Here is a 13,142-nt window from a genome sequence, read left to right as displayed (position 1 = left end):
ATCTTTCAGTATCTTGCCCCTTTTTTGTTTTTCATTCATATTAGTAGCAGGACTGGTTTGTTATTTTTTTGCCAACATTGAATTTAGGACAGAATTTGTGTTAACCAACTAATACTACATAAAATAACCTATCCACGGTCTCCACAGTGTGAATGGTGATGACTGACTTAGAAAGACTAGCATCATATTGGCAATGCACAGGTCAATTAGCAACGAATGGTGATACAAAATGTATTGAGTTGATATTTTTTGTTAACATGGTGACTGTAAACAGACAGGGAAACATCGATAACAGCCTGACCACAAATATGCTACTAATGTTAACAAATAAAGCTGACAGTTATTGATTATTTTACGATAGCAGTCCTAGATTTGACTGATTGTGAGATATTAAATAACTATATTACGAGAATACCCTACAGTTAAGTGTATTTATTGAATATTTTAATATGGTTGGAGTATTGACACTGATCTTATCAATTCCTCTCTAATATCGAAAACTGATAGTGTGATAATGTTTATCGATTTATTGGGTCGTACCATCTGGGGAGATGATTAAATCATCATGGTGTCTTTACAGTAGTGGCTGACAGTCAGAATTGGCTTGTATGTTTGGAGCAGGGGAGGTCGAGCCTTCCATTGTTTTCTGAAGAGGCAAGCACTTGAGTTGTCAGTAGGGGGGTATAAACTTGTAGGGTCATTATGCAAGGCAGTTTGAGTCAGATTGTATCTAGAGTGCCTGAAGATGTTTCATTGAGATGCTGGTTGATCATTGAACAAGGATCTTGCAGACTGTAGGTAAGAGTTAAATCACAGTGCAATTTTTTTTAAAATCAGATTTTAGTGCATGCTACCGCCACACTCACATGTATGTAGCAAACACTGACATCTGATTTTTATTAAATTGGATCACCGTGGTTTGTCATATTGTTGTAGGCACAGGTGGCCCAGTCGTAGGCACAGGTGGCCCAGTCATAGGCACAGGTGGCCCAGTCGTAGGCACAGGTGACCCAGACATTTAAGGCACTGTCATTTGTTATGCAGAGTTGTGTCCCTTGGGTATACCAGAAAGCTATGATTCAGATTATGGGTTCAAATCCAGGTTCGTCTGATAATGTAGCGTGGTTTGTCAGCACCATACCTATGCTTGTGGGTTTCACCAAAGTGGTAAACGTCTGAGGCCTGCATCACTTCAGGCTTTCCTCCCACATTAAGTTGATACACAGTGATACTGTTCAAAGTGGCGTTTAGACCAAATCAGTTACTCACTAAGCATATTGTCACACTGATTAAATCAAGTGCAGATGCAGAAAAAGCTTACTTCCTGTAGCCAAGATAATGAGCATAGTGATTAGGTTATTTGGTCATTGATCCTGTCATGGTGGCAGTTAGCTTCGTGGTTACTCTCAGTCTTACAGTATGTTTGATAAGGTCTTTGTTTGTATTTATTTTATTTATGGCATGATTGATTACTTCTCCATGTTTCTAGGTTTGTGAGCACCATACCCGTGCTTGTGGGTTTCGCCGAAGTGGTAAACGTCTGAAACCTGCATCACCTCGGTCTTACCTCCCAAATGAAGCTGATATAACTGGAATACTGTTAAAAGTGGCGTTAAATCTCTCTCTCTCTCTCTCTCTCTCTCTCTCTCTCTCTCTCTCTCTCTCTCTCTCTCTGTCTCTCTCTCTGTGTCTCTCTCTCTCTCTCTCTCTCTCTCTCTCTCTCTGTGAATCTTGCGGTACGGTGTCCAGTGTCAATCTGCTACAGCTGTGCATGATGTAGTGACTTGCATATCCTTTCTGTTACACCATTTTCCTAGCATATACTTGGAACAAGTACTGTATATGTGCTGTTATAAGAAAATGATAAAGGGGGCACTTGTTAAAACTGTACACAAGTAAAATTTGTTGTCAGAGATCAAATCTTGCTGAAACTAAGACTTTTTCCATAATAGTAACAGTGCAATTATATACCCCCTCTGACTCTGCCGAGTTTTCTATAATCAGATCCGCAGTACACCAGACAACAGAGACAGACATGTACATTTTCAGGCTTAGTATGTGGTGCTAACAATGTATTGTCCCGTTCAGATTGGTTGAGATGTTAGTCAGGGAAATTTTGCTACTGTCATAAACACTTGTTACTTGTCCAAAGGGGCGACCGCCACTAGGGTAGCCTAGTGGTTAAAGCGTTCGCTTTTGACGCCAAAGACCCGGGTTTCGATTCCTGACATGGGTACAATGTGTGAAGCCCATTTCTGGTGTCCCCCGCCGTGATATTGCTGGAATTTTGCTAAAAGCAGCGTAAAACCATACTCACTCACTCACTCACTCACTACTTGTCCAAATCAATTCACAGTCTGTAACCTGAACTTGTCTAAAGAATATCGACACCACACTCAGTACGTGATAGCTGCTTGTTGCAGAGGGTGACTGAAGTGGCCTCATGTTATTTGCTGGTTGATCATCTAGTTGTAGACCTGTGGCTGGATGGTGCAGTCTGTCATACATGCATCCTCGCCCTATGTATTAGCCCGAGACAGGTCGGTATATGGTCACTGGTAGGGCAGGGATGAGTCAAACTTAACTACCCTGGTACCCACCCCCCTATTACCCTACACTACCCAGGTACATGCTGGAGGTCTCAAGAGATGGGTACAAAATGTCCGATTGGGAATAGTTTGACCATAGCCTTAGACAAAATTTATTTCAATACAAGTATAAAATGATCCGGTCATGCATACACTGAAGTTGACTGAGTTTTATCTTTATTCAAACATATAAAAGTCAGAAGGAATGGGTGCATAGTCAGAAAGAATTGTGAACATTAGTGACTTGTAGTGTAACCATATTGTTCTTGAACATTTCTGTCATTGAACAATGTATCACATGACTAACTATGGGTCCGAGTAGTCCTATGGGTACCCGGGCCCTTCTCAGTACCCACTCGACCAGAGTGCCCGATTTGCCCATCCCAGCCCTAGTCTCTGGTACACTGGAAATGTGTTATTGGCGTTTAGCACTGTAGTTTAACAGAAGTTTAACACTGTGATACAATGTATAACAAATTTTAACAGAAACTTAGCACTTTTAAGTGACTGAAATATATCATTGATACGACAGAAATTTGTCATTTATATAACAGAAATTTAGCACTGCAGTTTAACAGAAGTTTAACACTGTGATACAATGTATAACAAATTTTAACAGAAACTTAGCACTTTTATGTGACTGAAATATATCACTGATACAACAGAAATTTGGCATTTTGATAACAGATGCTTAGCACTTATAACTGAAATTAAACTGTATTATAACAAAAATTGATGTGTGATATAAAAATGTTGCGCTGATGTAACAGAAATATAGTGTTGTGATGAAACGGAAATTTAGCACTGTGATGTAACAGACATTTAGCGCTGTGGTGGAAATATAGCCCAGTGATACAGATGAGATATACAGTCTGTGTCAAATAGTCAGTGTCTGCCAGTCTGCACATGCATAGCATATCATTGGCTGAAGTAAACTAGGTTTAGTGGGTTGGAGCAGCTATCATGCCTATCACAAGTGTTTCACCCTCTTACTTCAGACCAGCAGCTTTAGCCACACAGTGGACACAAGGCTGGGGTATAAGTGGGAAATTGCTGACTAAGCAGTTTCTGATGATTGATCAATTTGTTTAAGTCATAAAGAGTCAATTTGGCTTTCAATTCTTTCTGTTATTTTGTTATTGTTTCAATATTTTGTTGACAATGTAAAGATGTTATTGTTCAGCAGCTGTATCGGACCTGAGTGATGCTGATGTAGAATTGGAAGGACCATGGCGGAGACGCAGCCACCTCAGACAGACACCGAGAAGCTGTCTAAACTACTCCGCTTCCTGGAGCAGGACAGTATTGTGTTTGGAGACAACAGGGTAAGTATCATATTCACCTCATGGGGATGTAAACGTATACACAGAGAGCACAAGACATAAATTTGAACATTCTAGAATTGGATACAGTCTGTTTGTCCCGGGTAGATCCTGGTGATGGATACAGTCTGTCTGTCCCGGGTAGATCCTGGTGATGGACACAGTCTGTCTGTCCCGGGTAGATCCTGGTGATGGACACAGTCTGTATGTGCAGGGTAGATCCTGGTGATGGACACAGTCTGTATGTGCAGGGTAGATCCTGGTGATGGATACAGTCTGTTTGTCCCGGGTAGATCCTGGTGATGGATACAGTCTGTCTGTCCCGGGTAGATCCTGGTGATGGACACAGTCTGTATGTGCAGGGTAGATCCTGGTGATGGATACAGTCTGTCTGCCCAGGGTAGATCCTGGTGATGGATACAGTCTGTCTGTCCAGGGTAGATCCTGGTGATGGATACAGTCTGTCTGTCCTGGATAGATCCCAGTGATGGATACAGTCTGTCTGTGCAGGGTAGATCCTGGTGATGGATACAGTCTGTCTGTCCTGGGTAGATCCTGGTGATGGATACAGTCTGTCTGTCCTGGGTAGATCCTGGTGATGGATACAGTCTGTCTGTCCTGGGTAGATCCTGGTGATGGATACAGTCTGTCTGTGCAGGGTAGATCCTGGTGATGGACACAGTCTGTATGTGCAGGGTAGACCCTGGTGATGTATACAGTCTGTCTGTCCTGGGTAGATCCCGGTGATGGATACAGTCTGTCTGTCCTGGGTAGATCCTGGTGATGGATACAGTCTGTCTGTGCAGGGTAGATCCTGGTGATGGATATAGTCTGTATGTGCAGGGTAGATCCTGGTGATGTATACAGTCTGTCTGTCCTGGGTAGATCCTGGTGATGGATACAGTCTGTCTGTGCAGGGTAGATCCTGGTGATGTATACAGTCTGTCTGTCCTGGGTAGATCCTGGTGATGGATACAGTCTGTCTGTGCAGGGTAGATCCTGGTGATGTATACAGTCTGTCTGTCCTGGGTAGATCCTGGTGATGGATACAGTCTGTCTGTGCAGGGTAGATCCTGGTGATGGATACAGTCTGTCTGTGCAGGGTAGATCCTGGTGATGGATACAGTCTGTATGTGCAGGGTAGATCCTGGTGATGGATACAGTCTGTCTGTCCAGGGTAGATCCTGGTGATGGATACAGTCTGTATGTGCAGGGTAGATCCTGGTGATGTATACAGTCTGTCTGTCCTGGGTAGATCCTGGTGATGGATACAGTCTGTCTGTGCAGGGTAGATCCTGGTGATGGATATAGTCTGTATGTGCAGGGTAGATCCTGGTGATGGATATAGTCTGTCTGTGCAGGGTAGATCCTGGTGATGTCTCAGTCTGTCTGTGCAGGGTAGATCCTGGTGATGGATACAGTCTGTCTGTCCTGGGTAGATCCTGGTGATGTATACAGTCTGTCTGTGCAGGGTAGATCCCGGTGATGGATACAGTCTGTCTGTGCAGGGTAGATCCTGGTGATGGATACAGTCTGTCTGTCCCGGGTAGATCCTGGTGATGGATACAGTCTGTCTGTCCAGGGTAGATCCCGGTGATGGATACAGTCTGTCTGTGCAGGGTAGATCCTGGTGATGGATACAGTCTGTCTGTGCAGGGTAGATCCTGGTGATGGATACAGTCTGTCTGTCCTGGGTAGATCCTGGTGATGGATACAGTCTGTCTGTGCAGGGTAGATCCTGGTGATGGATACAGTCTGTCTGTGCAGGGTAGATCCTGGTGATGGATACAGTCTGTCTGTCCTGGGTAGATCCCGGTGATGGATACAGTCTGTCTGTCCTGGGTAGATCCTGGTGATGGATACAGTCTGTCTGTCAAGGGTAGATCCCTGTGATGGATACAGTCTGTCTGTGCAGGGTAGATCCTGGTGATGGATACAGTCTGTCTGTCCAGGGTAGATCCCAGTGATTGATACAGTCTGTCTGTCAAGGGTAGATCCCTGTGATGGATACAGTCTGTCTGTCAAGGGTAGATCCTGGTGATGGATACAGTCTGTCTGTCCAGGGTAGATCCTGGTGATGGATACAGTCTGTCTGTCCAGGGTAGATCCTGGTGATGGATACAGTCTGTCTGTCCTGGGTAGATCCCAGTGATTGATACAGTCTGTCTGTCAAGGGTAGATCCCGGTGATGGATACATGGAGTATTGCTAATTTCACTGCTGTGATACAAACAGCTACTTGGGAGATGTTAAAGAATGTAGGTACACATGTCCTTTAAGTTGTCAGACTTGTCTGTATAATGTACATTGCTACTTAGTTCAGAAAGTTTGTCCCTCTGTTGATGTTATGTTTAATAGGATACCTTTTCTTTCAGACAGAGTTAAGATGGTGTTGATATGCTGTGAGAAAGTAAATAACTGCATGTGTCTTGTAGGTGTCGATGTTAACTGTTTCAGCAGTTGCAGGGTCGTGTATTCATTATTTACTGGACCGCCTCCTTGGTCTAATTCTTAAGCGCCCGGCCATAGAGCGGAAGGTCCGGGGTTCTATACCTGGCTGTGTCATTCAAAAAGAAGTTAAAAAATATTTTTGACAGATGTAGGGCTGGTTATTATACATGTTATAACCACACTAAATTTGTTATTTTTTATATATTTCAAAACAAAGGTATCTGTGCACATTAACTGTCAATGGATGCAATTCACATGGAGCATGGATGTTTGGTTAGCACAGGTTCAAGTTCAGAAAGAAGAAAACACATAACAATTTTCTCCATCTGTACTTGTGTGTTTTTTAATGCTGTACGCAGCAGAAATCCATCTTCCCATGACTCTCAAATGACAATTGATTTTGTTTGTTTATTTGACGTTCAATGCCACACTCAGCAATATCCCAGCTATACAATTGTGGTTTGTAAATGACCGAGCCGGGACCACAGTCGAGTGATTGATATCATGAGCATTGATCCACTCAATTGGGATACGATGACATGTATCAACGAGTCTGACTTCCTGATGCCATTACTTAGTTGCCCCTTATGATAGTTGCTGAAGGCCAATTCTAACCCAGCGATAGAAACTAACATTTTTCGTCCACTAGCCCCGATAATGACAACATATAGCAAAACCCTTAAAAAGGGCAAATGTCTACTTGTCCTTATGATACCTTAACTATTGGGCAGTTTGGCAAGGCCTATAGGACTAGTGCCAGTTTCCAACAGTGTAACCCATATCTTATTACTTGCCCGTGAAGAGATCACCCGTTTAATAAACATACAGCTGTATTACACATTGTGTAATACCAAAACGCGTGCTGATGTACTCTCCGAACACGTTTCTAGAACAAATATTGAAAGCTCTCAACATCCCTTGGCTTATTCAACGACATTGCGTGTGGAGATGATAGATCACTGAGAGGAGCTTATGCACACTCGATGACCCCAGCAACGTCATTGTAAACTTTGAGCTGCAAGGCCCCGTTCCACAAGGCCATCGTACTGTAGCACGACAGTCGTTAGTCTAAGTTAAAGTATGTGAACTAGTCTAAGTTAAAGTATGTGAGCTGCGATAACCTTAACGCTAATTTAATTTTGTGGAACGGATGCCTGAATTCTAAAGGTGGGCCGTTGTATGGTATTGAATTCATACGTTTCAACTTTTGACGTGCTTGAAGTATTATTGTGTTAAACTCAATTGGATTATGCCGTGGATCGTGTAGGTGTCAGCCTATTCACACTCAACAGTATAATTCTGAAAACGTTATAAATGGCTAGTAATAAATAAAATAAATTTTATGAAACTCGTGAATAGTTGTGGTATCTGACTCGCTTTCGCTCGTCACATACCACAACTATTCACTCGTTTCGTAAAATTGGTATTACACGGGAGCTCGTTTAGTATTCTATATTTCTCCATCTGTAGCTACATGGGTGACCATGACATGGTGTGAGGCAGGGTGTTTGGTAGTGAAGCAGACAGATGAAAATGTAGTTAATTTATGACCTACAGGTGCATATTGTAATTATTATCGTGCAAGTGACTTTTAGCATCGACCCCTGCTCGACAAGTTGCAGTGTTGTGCACATTTATCACTGGTTGATCTTGTACAGCATACAGTGTTTGAACCACCAGGTAGTCAGTGTCCCTGTGTACACACACCTACTGTGTCTCGCACTCACGTGAAGGGTTGCACTTTTAGAACGGATTGGATGGTCTTTTCTCATAAATCATGCAAACATTCTGACTTTAGTCTATGATTGGCATTTAGAAGTGATGTACATAAAAAAAAGAAATTAACATCGATAAATTTTCTGTCTTATTCTGACTGAAGTTAAAAATAGAAACAAATTATTACAAATGTCTGTCACTTGATTGTGTTGACGTAGACACTGCTTGATGTTGCACTGAAGAAGATGACATATTATGTGTGGGTGTGTGTGTGGCGTGTGGTGTTGGGGGTGGAGTGTTGGGGATGGAGTGTCAAAAATGGAGGAGGTTCACCAACAGACATCGCCTTCAGCCTTCATTATTCATGGGGCAGTCGGGTAGCCTAGCGGTTAAAGCGTTTGCTCGTCACGCCGAAGATCCGTGTTCGATTCTTGACATGAGTACAATGTGAAGCCCATTTCTGGTGTACCCTGCCGTGATATTCCTGGAATATTGCTAAAAACAGCGTAAAACCTCACTCACTCACTCATTATTCATGCTAATCCACTTGACTGAGACTAGTAGCAATTGGGCGCTATAATTCTAAACCAGTTCTCCAGTCTTCAATTTTTCTACAAAAAAAATTTAAAGTGAATTAAATTGATACAAATTAATGTAAACATAGTAAACATTGTTCATTTTTTTTTATCCCATTCAAGCAGTTCTAGTGAAATAAAGTTTTCACTCGTCTTCTGGAATAGGGCTGGTCAGGTAGCCTAGTGGTTAAAGGTCAGGTAGCCTAGTAGTTAAAGCTTTCGCTCGTCACCCCGAAGATCTGGGTTCGATTGCCGACATGGGACAATTATGTTAGGAATTTTTTCTCCTCAACTTGAGATTTACCGCTACACCTTTGCAGTATAATAGTTGGTCTCATTAAGGTCAAAATCCTGAAAATAGGAAAATAGGAAAAGTAGGTGCAAATTTAGAAATCATATATTAATGGCAAAATTTAGGTTTTCACTCATTTGGCATGGAAACCAAACTTGACTTCCAAGCTGAAATTGCTTCAGCTGACAAGACAGTTATAAAGTACCTACAGACAAACTAAGGGGGCTTGTTACAGTTTACTCAAAGCTTGCGTGATCATGTGACCCCCAGTGACACCAACTTTTGCAATGGAAAAAAACCTTTGCACTTTTACCTTGCTCTTAAATATTTTCTCCTCTGATATGGCTTAACTGGCATAAGTAACAGCTGGCAAGCCTTATTCTATTGAAATCAATATGATTTTATTGTTAAAATAAACGTATCAAATTTTACAATAAGTTTAAAAAGTCTTATTCTTAAGAACCACATGCACAAGGTGTAGAAAAGGCGCCTTATTCTATTGAAATCAATATGATTTTATTGTTAAAATAAACGTATCAAATTTTACAATAAGCTTAAAAAGTCTTATTCTTAAGAACCACATGCACAAGGTGTAGAAAAGGCGTCTTATTCTATTGAAATCAATGTGATTTTATTGTTAAAATAAATGTATCAAATTTTACAATAAGCTTAAAAAGTCTTATTCATAAGAACCACATGCACAAGGTGTAGAAAAGGCGTCTTATTCTATTGAAATCAATGTGATTTTATTGTTAAAATAAACGTATCAAATTTTACAATAAGTTTAAAAAGTCTTATTCTTAAGAACCACATGCACAAGGTGTAGAAAAGGCGTATTATTCTATTGAAATCAATATGATTTTATTGTTAAAATAAACGTATCAAATTTTACAATAAGTTTAAAAAGTCTTATTCTTAAGAACCACATGCACAAGGTGTAGAAAAGGCGCCTTATTCTATTGAAATCAATATGATTTTATTGTTAAAATAAACGTATCAAATTTTACAATAAGCTTAAAAAGTCTTATTCTTAAGAACCACATGCACAAGGTGTAGAAAAGGCGTCTTATTCTATTGAAATCAATGTGATTTTATTGTTAAAATAAACGTATCAAATTTTACAATAAGCTTAAAAAGTCTTATTCATAAGAAACACATGCACAAGGTGTAGAAAAGGCGTCTTATTCTATTGAAATCAATGTGATTTTATTGTTAAAATAAACGTATCAAATTTTACAATAAGTTTAAAAAGTCTTATTCTTAAGAACCACATGCACAAGGTGTAGAAAAGGCGCCTTATTCTATTGAAATCAATATGATTTTATTGTTTAAAATAAACGTATCAAATTTTACAATAAGCTTAAAAAGTCTTATTCTTAAGAACCACATGCACAAGGTGTAGAAAAGTGTTTATGGTTATGACTATTCTGTGTTGCAAAATTTGAGCTGTTTTTTCTGTTCTCTGGGAACACTGTTCTGGAAGTTTCCACTACCTTACGGAAATGAGATGAAATAAGTGTAGCAGGGCGTGGAGTCATCCCACAGATGACATCCTAACCTTGTCAGCTTGCTGACGGGGTTAACCTCTTAGGTAACGTGGACAAGGCGTCCGACCTTGGATCAGAAGGTCCGTGGTTCGAATCCCATCACGGAACTCGGAAATTTTATGTCCGCTACAATGGCGCCCAACATGCCATGGTGCTGAGCACGTTCATATTATATTTGAGCAAAATGAGTCTCAGTACCCTACTATGCGGCTCGGGACAGGCCTTCTGTTGACGAGGGAGTATGTAGCAGGGCATGGAGTCATCCCACAGATGACATCCTTACCTTGTCAGCTTGCTGAAAGGGTTAACATCTTTGGTCATGTGGACAAGGCTTCCGACCTCGGATCAGAAGGTCTGTGGTTCGAATCCCATCACGGGACTCGGAAATTTTATGGCCACTACATAAGCAATAAGTATGAGTCAGGATAAGTATAAATGATATTTTTACTCTACAAGATACATTATTCATCTAATTTTATGACTTTGTTGACTTGTGTTTTACTGATAACAGGTCAAGTAATGGTATATGTTTTTATTTGCTTAGTTTTACATTATTGCATTGAATGCAATGTTAAAACACTCAAAGTTTCAGAACATAAGAATTCAAAACTAATTCTAAATTTTGAACAGAAGGATGATTTATTTTCCCAATTTGCCTGCCATGCACAATTTGTTTAAAATCTTAGATAAATCCCTAACTGTTTCAGGCAGTGTCAAACCCAGTTCACTTTCTCACACCCCTTCCTCTGTATAAACAAGTAGAGTTAGTATCAAGTGAGCTGCAGTGCCTTTAGCCCTCCATGTCACAACCACCTAAAACCTAAGAGAAACTTCTATTTAGAAAACTCTGTCAGTCTTTCGTCAAATCCTGTTAAGGTCTATCAGATGTTTTCTTGAACTTTTTAAGAAAACATTGCATGATTGGGTAATTGTATGTTGATCATGAAATGTTTTACTTAGAACCTCTCAGTTTTATTTGAGAAAAGTTGGTAATAGAAATTTGTTAATGTTCACCATGGAAATGTTAATGAAATCACTCACTCGTTGTGTTGTCACATTTCTCAAAATCCCCACTCTCTCCCAATCACTGACTACCCCACACACTCTCAGCATTCACTCTTAGCATTCACTCTCAACATTCACTCTCAGCATTGTCAGGTCCAATTTTCATCGTTCCATCTTTCCTCTTCTTTTAAATACTACAAAAAAATATTTGTATTTTTCAATTAAATTTTTATTTATAACAGTGAGATTGCAATTCCAGAATACAGAAATATAAATATGCTCTATAAGATGTAAGCATGGTTTCACCTGCAAGTAGTTTCAACGCCTTTAAATACCCAGTCACCACAATGTACTTATTTCACTGTATTTATGGCAATTAGGACAACATTTCTTTGATGTTGTGATTTTATTACTTTTCCAGAAGAAATTAGATTCTACTGAGAAGCCACAGCTAAGTCAGAGAGTGAAGACATTCTACGTAGACAGATGGCTGGGGGAGTCACCAAACACAGGTATGGGGCTGGCATGTGTTATAGCGGGGAGTTGAGGGGAGTGAAGACATTCTACATAGACAGATGGCTTGGGGAGTCACCAAACACAGGTATGCGGCTGGCATGTGTTATAGCGGGGAGTTGAGGGGAGTGAAGACATTCTACATAGACAGATGGCTGGGGGAGTAACCAAACACAGGTATGCGGCTGGCATGTGTTATAGCGGGGAGTTGAGGGGAGTGAAGACATTCTACGTAGACAGATGGCTGGGGGAGTCACCAAACACAGGTATGGGGCTGGCATGTGTTATAGCGGGGAGTTGAGGGGAGTGAAGACATTCTACGTAGACAGATGGCTGGGGGAGTAACCAAACACAGGTAGGGGGCTTGCATGTGTTACAGTGGGGAGGGGAGGGGAGTGAAGACATTCTACATAGACAGATGGCTGGGGGAGTCACCAAACACAGGTAGGGGGCTGGCATGTGTTATAGTGGGGATGGGAGGGGAGTGAAGACATTCTACATAGACAGATGGCTGGGGGAGTCACCAAACACAGGTAGGGGGCTTGCATGTGTTATAGTGGGGAGGGGAGGGGAGTGAAGACATTCTACATAGACAGATGGCTGGGGGAGTCACCAAACACAGGTAGGGGGCTGGCATGTGTTATAGTGGGGAGGGGAGGGGAGTGAAGACATTCTACATAGACAGATGGCTGGGGGAGTCACCAAACACAGGTAGGGGGCTTGCATGTGTTACAGTGGGGAGGGGAGGGGAGTGAAGACATTCTACATAGACAGATGGCTGGGGGAGTCACCAAACACAGGTAGGGGGCTTGCATGTGTTATAGTGGGGAGGGGAGGGGAGTGAAGACATTCTACATAGACAGATGGCTGGGGGAGTCACCAAACACAGGTAGGGGGCTGGCATGTGTTATAGTGGGGAGGGGAGGGGAGTGAAGACATTCTACATAGACAGATGGCTGGGGGAGTCACCAAACACAGGTAGGGGGCTTGCATGTGTTACAGTGGGGAGGGGAGGGGAGTGAAGACATTCTACATAGACAGATGGCTGGGGGAGTCACCAAACACAGGTAGGGGGCTGGCATGTGTTATAGTGGGGAGGGGAGGGGAGTGAAGACATTCTACATAGACAGATGG

Source organism: Haliotis rufescens, unplaced genomic scaffold, assembly GCF_023055435.1.
Source record: "Haliotis rufescens isolate VD_foot unplaced genomic scaffold, xgHalRufe1.0.p SCAF_9, whole genome shotgun sequence".
Lineage (NCBI taxonomy): Eukaryota > Metazoa > Mollusca > Gastropoda > Lepetellida > Haliotidae > Haliotis > Haliotis rufescens.
The sequence above is the reverse complement of the archived record's forward strand: the minus strand, read 5'-3'. Positions refer to the sequence as shown.